Source organism: Budorcas taxicolor, chromosome 3 (assembly GCF_023091745.1).
Source record: "Budorcas taxicolor isolate Tak-1 chromosome 3, Takin1.1, whole genome shotgun sequence".
Taxonomy (NCBI): Eukaryota; Metazoa; Chordata; class Mammalia; order Artiodactyla; family Bovidae; genus Budorcas; species Budorcas taxicolor.
In genome coordinates this window covers 71,933,191-71,941,246 of record NC_068912.1, presented here as the reverse complement: position 1 = coordinate 71,941,246, position 8,056 = coordinate 71,933,191, and the positions used below count along the sequence as shown (strand labels likewise).

Here is an 8,056-nt window from a genome sequence, read left to right as displayed (position 1 = left end):
ATTTTGTTATTATTTTCTGTTGCTCTTATTTATTTTTCACTTACTTAGATGTTACCTCCAACCTTTAAATTTATTTTTCCATTTTTGAAATTCTACATGTTTGCTTGAAATAAATCATTCCAGAAGTTTTTAAAGTATGATGGTAAATTAAGGAAAAAGTAATAAACAGGAAAAAAAGAAAGGAAGGAAAGAAAAAATGTGTTGGAAATAGTCTTTAAACAAAATATAAACTGTGTAAACAACATTTTTCAATTGGAGATTATATTGTTTGCCCAAGTACAAATTACTGATAGGCACAACACTTCACATTACTTGAGAATGAACGACCACATTGCTGCTCTGGCATAGAAGAGGAAGGCATCTTATAGGGAGTGCTCTGAATGAGTTTCTGGTGGGTTAAAAGTCAGGAGACCTGAGCTATGGTCCCAATGCAACCATGATTGTGGAGCAAACTCTCCTAGATTTCAGAAGTCTCATTTGAAAATAAAGATTACTAAACTTACTGTTTTGGCAGCATATATTCAAGAAACCCATGGATAAAATCTTTAAAAATAGCTTACCTTCATAACAATACAAGTCCAGTACTTATTATAGGCTGGATTCACAAATGAGTCTATGCCAGCCGTATTTTCTTACTTTTCTCCTACTCTTTCAATGGGAAATTCAGTCTTTTTCAAGTACATTCCAAATACAGCAGTTTTGTGTTTGTGGTTATTGCTGGTAAGCCAAGCCAATGAAAACTGCTAGCAGGTCACCTGGTGTGGCAATCCCCAACATATATGGACTTCACTCTATGGTTGCCAAACCATGCAGTCTGTCTCCTGCTGTATCAGTACGAACATTTCTCCACTGATGGCTACTGCTGCACAACAGAAAAAAGCATTTTCCTACTGGTACTTATTTATTGAGCCTCTTGATGGTGAAGGTCTAAATTGGCCTTCTGGCTGAAAGGATCTGACGGCTAGAATCAATGGGAGTTCACTGGTGCTCTAGTGGTTAGAATTTGGCACTTTTACTACCATGGCCTAGGTTCAGTCCCTGGTCAGGAAACTGGGGAAGCAAAAACAAAAGAATGAAACCATTTTCTAGAGTGTCCTCAGGCAATGTTGATTATTCAGTAAGGTGTTTCATAGTTCAGTGAAACAGCTGGTTCAGAATTTTGTAGAAATATTTCTTACAGTTGACTCTACCTTTTACAGGCCTCCCAAGTGGTGCAGTGGTAAAGAATCCACTTGCCAATGCAGGAGATGCAAGAGACACAGATTCGATTCCCTGGGTCAGGAAGAATCCCCAGATATAGGAAATGGTGATCCACTCCAGTATTCTTGCCTAGCAAATTCCATGGATGGAAGTCTGGCAGGCTCTAGCCCATGGAGTCTCAAAGAGTCAGACATGACTGAGCACACACCTGCTACCTTGTATGAAAGTGAAAGGAAAGTGTAGTCGCTCAGTCGTGTCCGACTTTTTGCAACCCCATGGACTGTAGCCTACCAGGCTCCTCCCTCCATGGGATTCTCCAGGCAAGAGTACTGGAGTGGGTTGCCATTTCCTTCTCCAGGGGATCTTCCCAACCCGGGGATCAAACCCAGGTCTCCTGCATTCCAGGCAGACACTTTAACCTCTGAGCCACCAGGGAAGTACCTTGTATAGGTCTCAGAAATGAGTAAAAGGAGATTCAATAGAAATATAAATCCTATAGAATAATTCCATATTATGCCTGAAACCACCACTTTATGATTTAGATAGTAGAATCAAGTTAATATTTTTACTTTTAAGTCTCTCTAATTTTATTTCCCCCACCCCACGTAGCTAAATCTTTCTACTGTATCTGTGCATGCTAAGTATTTTCAGTCATGTCCCACTCTTTGTGACTCTATGGACTATAGTCCTCCAGGTTCCTCTGTTTATGAGATTTTCCGGGCAAGAATATTGGTTGCTATGCCCTTCTCCAGGGGATCTTCCCCACCCAGGGAGTGAATCCGCATCTCTTACATTTTCTTCATTGGCAGGCAGGTTCTTTACTACTAGCACCACCGGGGAAGCCCACTGTTACTGGGCTTCTCTTAAATAGTCCTACCCATGTTCCACACATATCCAAGTGTCTGAATCTCCCAAATGGACCCAGTTAATATCATTCCTTAGAAGCTTCCTTCACCCCCATAGACAAATAGATTTTAATTAGGATTTTTTATTTAATTCACCAGATGTTCTTAAAGATCCCAAAACTTAGCAGTAGACCAAGTGTAGACTGAGCATAGAGTTATACTTCAAGTGACAAGCACACTGGAGGAAAGGAAAAAAAAAAAAAAAAAAAAAAAAACCTACAGACAAATCTGCCACAAGCTATGGACAGTGATTATTCCTCTACTACAGAATTGGGCAAAAGTTTTAAGTTCCTCTCTTTCCTTTGCCTTTATCTATATTTTCCAAGAGAGTTATAATTAGGAAATATGAGGTTTTAAAATTAGATAAGAGGAAAAAATTAGTTTTAAAATATGCTTTATCTATTTCCTGCCAGGATGTTAAAGTAGCAAGAGTGCTGGTTTACAGCCCAGGGAAACCACAGAAGGGAAACAACAAGAGAAGGGGGGAAAAAAATCCCTGGGTGATGTGTGGCTGTTTTGAAACTGCTGTGTGAGAGGAATGAGGGCTGCAAGTCCTACTATGAGAAGGAAAGCTGTAGCATTCTTCCTTTGTTCTTTCATCACCATTGGGTTGGGATGAAGTGTCTGCCTCCCATCTTGTGACAATTCTGCCTCTGGACCAAGTGCCCTTAAGGTAAAATCAAATCAGTAGAGAAGATCTGTGTTCACAGGACTTGAGATAAACAATATGGGAGCTAATTAACTTAGAGAAGTTTCCTCCTTGACCTTTTAGGATGTGTCTTCACCTTATCCTTGGGGCATAATAGATGAGGTTATGATCTAAAGAACTGGTTAATGGAAAGAAGAGTGCTCTGACACCATAAGGCTCCCTTCACTTCAGACTCAGTCCACCCCCAACCCTTGAACTCACAAGAGTTTGGGGTTCGACTGGCCTTTGCTCACATACCAACCACAGAGAGAAAGTTAACATAGAAACTGGAGGTTGCTATTTTTTGAGTTTCACTCTTGGATGGTATCCAAGTATTTGGCTTCTGAAACAATCCCTAAATAATAAGATTGTGTCCCTGAACTACACTGTTCATATCAGCAATGTGATTTATGGTGAAAATCTGCTTTTCTTTTGAAAGTAGGAAATTTTCATTGTTGCTAGAAGAAGAATGCCAATGTGACCAGCCCCTACTAAAACTCCTCATTTCTGAATCTCAAGCAGACTTGCCTGGGTGGAAACATCACTTTGGTGTCACTACACTTTTGCTGCTGGAGAATGGATGTGCTCTGTGATCCCTTAACGGGAGGTAGGGTTAAGAAAGAGCTCTGGTTCTGCAAATAGGTTCCTCTAGATTTTGCCTGTTTATTCTCCCTAGTTGATTCTTACTGTGTCTCTGTAGTAAATCTTAGCACTGAGTACAACCGTATGCTTAGTCCCTTGGGTCCTTCTAATGAATCATAAAGTGTGGGCAGTCTTGGGAATGTGGAAGCATTCACAAAGTAACTGATAAGTGTGGAGGATATGAGGTCCGAGACAGAATAGCAGTACGTTGAGGAGCATCACTATTTCAAAAGAAAAACAAATATTAGATTACCACTTATATCAGAAGCAAAATGTTAGAACAGATGGACTAAGAATTACAAATTATCTTTATAAACATTCTAAGAGAGAACCAGATGCACATTCAAAAGTGAAAATGAAAAGGGTTTAATAAAGACACTGTTTCTGGAAATGGGGATAGGGATAAAGGAACCAAGAAGACTGTTAATAGAAACTTGTTACCAAGAGCAAAAGTTGACATAGAGACTAAAAAAGTCTATCTATATCTGGCAATGTGGAAAGTCATCACAATGCCTAGGCCTGAAGCAATAAGGATAAGGAATAGCTACAAGAGCCCAACAAAACACAGGGCTTAGCTGAGGCATAAGGTCTCCCTCATAGACAGTGGAAAAGAGCAGCCATGCACCAGCCATAGCCTAGGAGGTGGGAGCTAGAGGAACTCAAACACAGCCCTCCCAGGTTCCCAGCTATTACTGGTGCTTCTCAATGGCTGAACACAACCAGAAGCCAAAGGATCAGAGGACACCCCCCACACACAGAACAGGCAGGGGCAGGTAAAGAGTGGGTCTGGCTGGCAAATGGAGAATCTCTGAAAATATTAAAGCCCAAGGTCAAGAATGACATGCCAATTCATGAAATAAAGACAGAACACCAGAGAAACTACTGTATCAGAAATTCAAAGACCTGAGTTACAGTGCTATTAACATCCCTAAGTAGTTTGATATTTCAAGTAAGTCACTCTATCTCTCTGGGCCTGTTTTATCTTCTGTTAAAAGACTTTCATGAACTCAAGGGTTTCTTTGAGCTTTAACAATCCATAATTACACATATCTAAATTTCCTATATGGAGTATATGAAGAGAATTACTTTGGGAAATGAGGTTCAGAATTATTTAAGACAGTAGGATAATTATCAGGTAGCAATGATCTGCTTAAAGAAAATTAAGAGAATAGGAGGAAAGGTCATATGTAGGGTTTGTTAGTAACAATGGATTATTAACAGAGCAAAAGTTGGCACAAGAGATGATATGAAAATAGAAGAATGCAGCAGAGAACACAAAGAATATTCAGATGAATTAATGAATTCTTCAAATAAACACAATTTAATATCATCTAATTCAAAGCACAACAGACATAAAGGATAAAATACACAGGCTTGTAATATACTTTTTTCCTTTGGAAATAAGAACAGCAGGGGTTAATCAATAGAACAGATGAATTTAGGATCAAAGTTCATAAACTCAATTTTTCATAGAATACTTAGGAAGAATACATTTATTTGAAAGTGCTTTGGAAATTTTAAATGCCTTTGACCTTTTGGGAGGATCAATGAATTGGAATCTTAATAGACTTTTTCCTAAACAGAAAATTGCTTGAATTTTTCTAAGCGCATATTTTTGAAAGAGGAATCAAGGATTATGGCAAAAAATATGACACGGGGAAAACACAGTTAATTAGCATGGTGGATTATATTTCTCTTTACTAAATGTTCTAGTTTCTGTCCCTGCAGCACCTCTTCAGGGTTTCCCAGGTGGTGCTAGTGGTAAACAATCTGCCTACCAACACTGTGTATAGGGTACCCAGGTTTGATCCATAGGTCGGGAAGATCCCCTGGAGAAGGAAATGGCAGCTGGCTCCAGTATTCTTGCCTAGAAAAATCCCCTGGACAGAGGAGCCTGGTGTGTTACAGTCTATGGAGTCACAAAGAGTCAGACATGACTAAAGTGACTTAGCATGCAAGCATACAGTGCCTCTTCGTGTGAGAAGATAATGCCGTGTTGGACTTTGTGACCTTGGGACTTGCTCTGAGTGAGGAAATATAGGTAGGCATACATGTTCCTTTGGGACAGACATCCAGGAACTGGCTTGTCTCTTTCTCCTCTGTCATAGTGGGTACTCACATACTGGGGAAAGGCTGCTCTATCAGCCTAGGCCCTAAAGAGATAATGACATGAAGCAAAGCCACAGCCAATCGAAGATGAGCATATAATGTTAAAGAGAAATAAATCTTTGCTGTTATAAGTAACTGAGATTTTTTTGATAGTTGTTTTTGTAGCATAACTTAGCTTATCTTAACTGATATAGTTAGTTTCCCAACATATTTACAAAGTTCAGGGTACATATATCCAAAGGAGTTTATACCTGCTCTAGCTGTGCCTTGTTAATTTTAGAGTAGAAATACCTCACTAGCTTTTCTTCACTTTCAAGTGGAAACTGAACTCACTCGGGAGTTGTGATTTAAGACCATAGAAAAGCTAAGGAATTACTCCCTGTTAACCTCATGCCTCAGCCAAGCTATGATTTTTTTTTTTTTTTCCTTCTTGAGGCAAACCAAAGAGTTTTTATTTCTGGTAGTAATACATTTACTTACTACTCATATTTGAAAGTACTTATTTGATTTACTTCTTTGGACCTTTTCTTGTATCAGGTTCATATGTAATAATTATATTTTCAATACTGTTGTAAATATTCCCCTGGATAAGCAAGATAGCATTAAATTCTGTGTACAATATGTACAATTAAAATGTCTGTTAAACAGAAATCATCCCCCTATACAGACTATGGTGTATAGGTACTCATATTAATACATAGGCCTAATCCTAGCCAATATCCTAATCATATATATAGAGAGAGAGAAAAGAAAAGAGAGAGTAGAGCGGATAAAACAAGCCTAGAAGAGAAGAGAGTAAAGTATCTTAAAAAAAGAGTAGAAATAAATTGCCATGGTAGTTCAAGGCAGGAAGAGACTATGTCTTCAAAGAAAAGGTGGTAAACTGTAATTTATAGGCTGTGTAAAATTCAGACTATGCATGTGTAGCATGTATGTATCAATATTATATGACTATGAAATGAATGAACTGTAAGCTTAAGCATCAGTCCTCTTGCTTGCACTGAAAATGCCAAAGCCCTGAATGGAGAGGGTTTTGCAAGACAATAAGCTCACCTGGTAAAATGTGTCTGCAATGCAGTTTTGAACCTCTGTGAAGACTGTTTTCTCTTCTCACTCTGATTTCCCTTTGCCACAATTTTTCTTGTTAGTGTAGTGCTGGAGTGAACGCAAACATTTTTGGAATCTGGCTAGAATATGTTGCATTGGGAATATATTTATTTTAGATACAAGGATATAATTGTGTGGCTCACAGTCACTTCTGTGAAAATTTATTAGCATCTGAACTGATGTAGAAACGTATTCCAGGAATACACCTTCCTGGCCCTAATGTGCAGATTACTTAGTTGGCACTATGACACAAAAATGTTGCTAATTGTGTCTCTATTTGCACTTCCTAAACATGAAGCACTACAAGTAGGTGGTAATGTAAGAGAAATAGGATGTGGAGCCAGAAAATAGTCTGTGGAAATTTCTTGAAACTGTTAGGCTAGGAAAATCATAAATGGAAGATAATAGTCTAGAATAGGTGTTATCCTGTCAGGAATCTAGTTGATAATATGGTATAGATAATGATTATAAAAAAAAGTAGATTTTATCTGTTTTTATAGGACTCACACAATTTTTTTTTCAGACTCTTTGTTTGAAGAGAAAACTTTTAGAAGTAAACAATAACATATTAACTTGTGGTATTGCATATTTTACACAATTCAACTTTTAATAAAAATATAATCACTCATGCTTAGTTCAGTTCAGTCACTCATCGTGTCCAACACTTTGCAACCCCATGGACTGCAGCACACCAGGTTTCCCTGTCCATCACCAACTCCCAGAGTTTACTCAAACTCATGTCCCTTGAGTCAGTGATGCCATCCAACCATCTCATCCACTGTCGTCCCTTTCTCCTTCTGCCTTCAATCTTTCCCAGCATCAGAGTCTTTTCAAATGAGTCAGTTCTTCACATCAGGTGGACAAAGTATTGGAGTTTCAGCTTCAACATCAGTCCTTCCAATGAATATTCAGGACTAATTTCCTCTAGAATTGACTGGTTGGATCTTGAGCCTAAGGAATTCTCAAGAGTCTTCAACACCACAGTTCAAAAGCATCAATCGTTCAGCGCTCAGCTTTCTCTATAGTCCAACTTGCACATCAATACATGACTATTGGAAAAACCATAGCCTTGACTAGACAGACCTTTGTTGGCAAAGTAATGTCTCTGCTTTTTAATATGCTGTCTAGCTTGGTCATAACTTTTCTTCCAAGTAGCAAGTGTCTTTTAATTTCATGGCTGCAGTCACCATCTGCAGTGATTCTGGAGCCCCCAAAATAAAGCCTGCCACTATTTCCACTGTTTTTCCATCTATTTGACATGAATTGATGGGACCGGATGCCATGACCTTCGTTTTCTGAATGTTGAGCTTTAAGCCAACTTTTTCACTCTCCTCTTTCACTTTCATCAAGAGGCTCTTTAGTTCTTCTTCACTTTCTACCATAAGGGTGGTGTCATCTGCGTGTC

The 8,056-nt window shown here is 38.7% G+C and overlaps 1 non-coding gene across 1 annotated transcript; it reads right to left on the bottom strand.

Annotated features, from left to right (window-relative positions):
• Positions 1-1,564: 1,564 nt before the first annotated feature.
• Positions 1,565-1,636, bottom strand: TRNAS-GGA (transfer RNA serine (anticodon GGA)). The gene has a single exon. It is a non-coding gene; the product is annotated as a tRNA-Ser (tRNA).
• Positions 1,637-8,056: the final 6,420 nt, after the last annotated feature.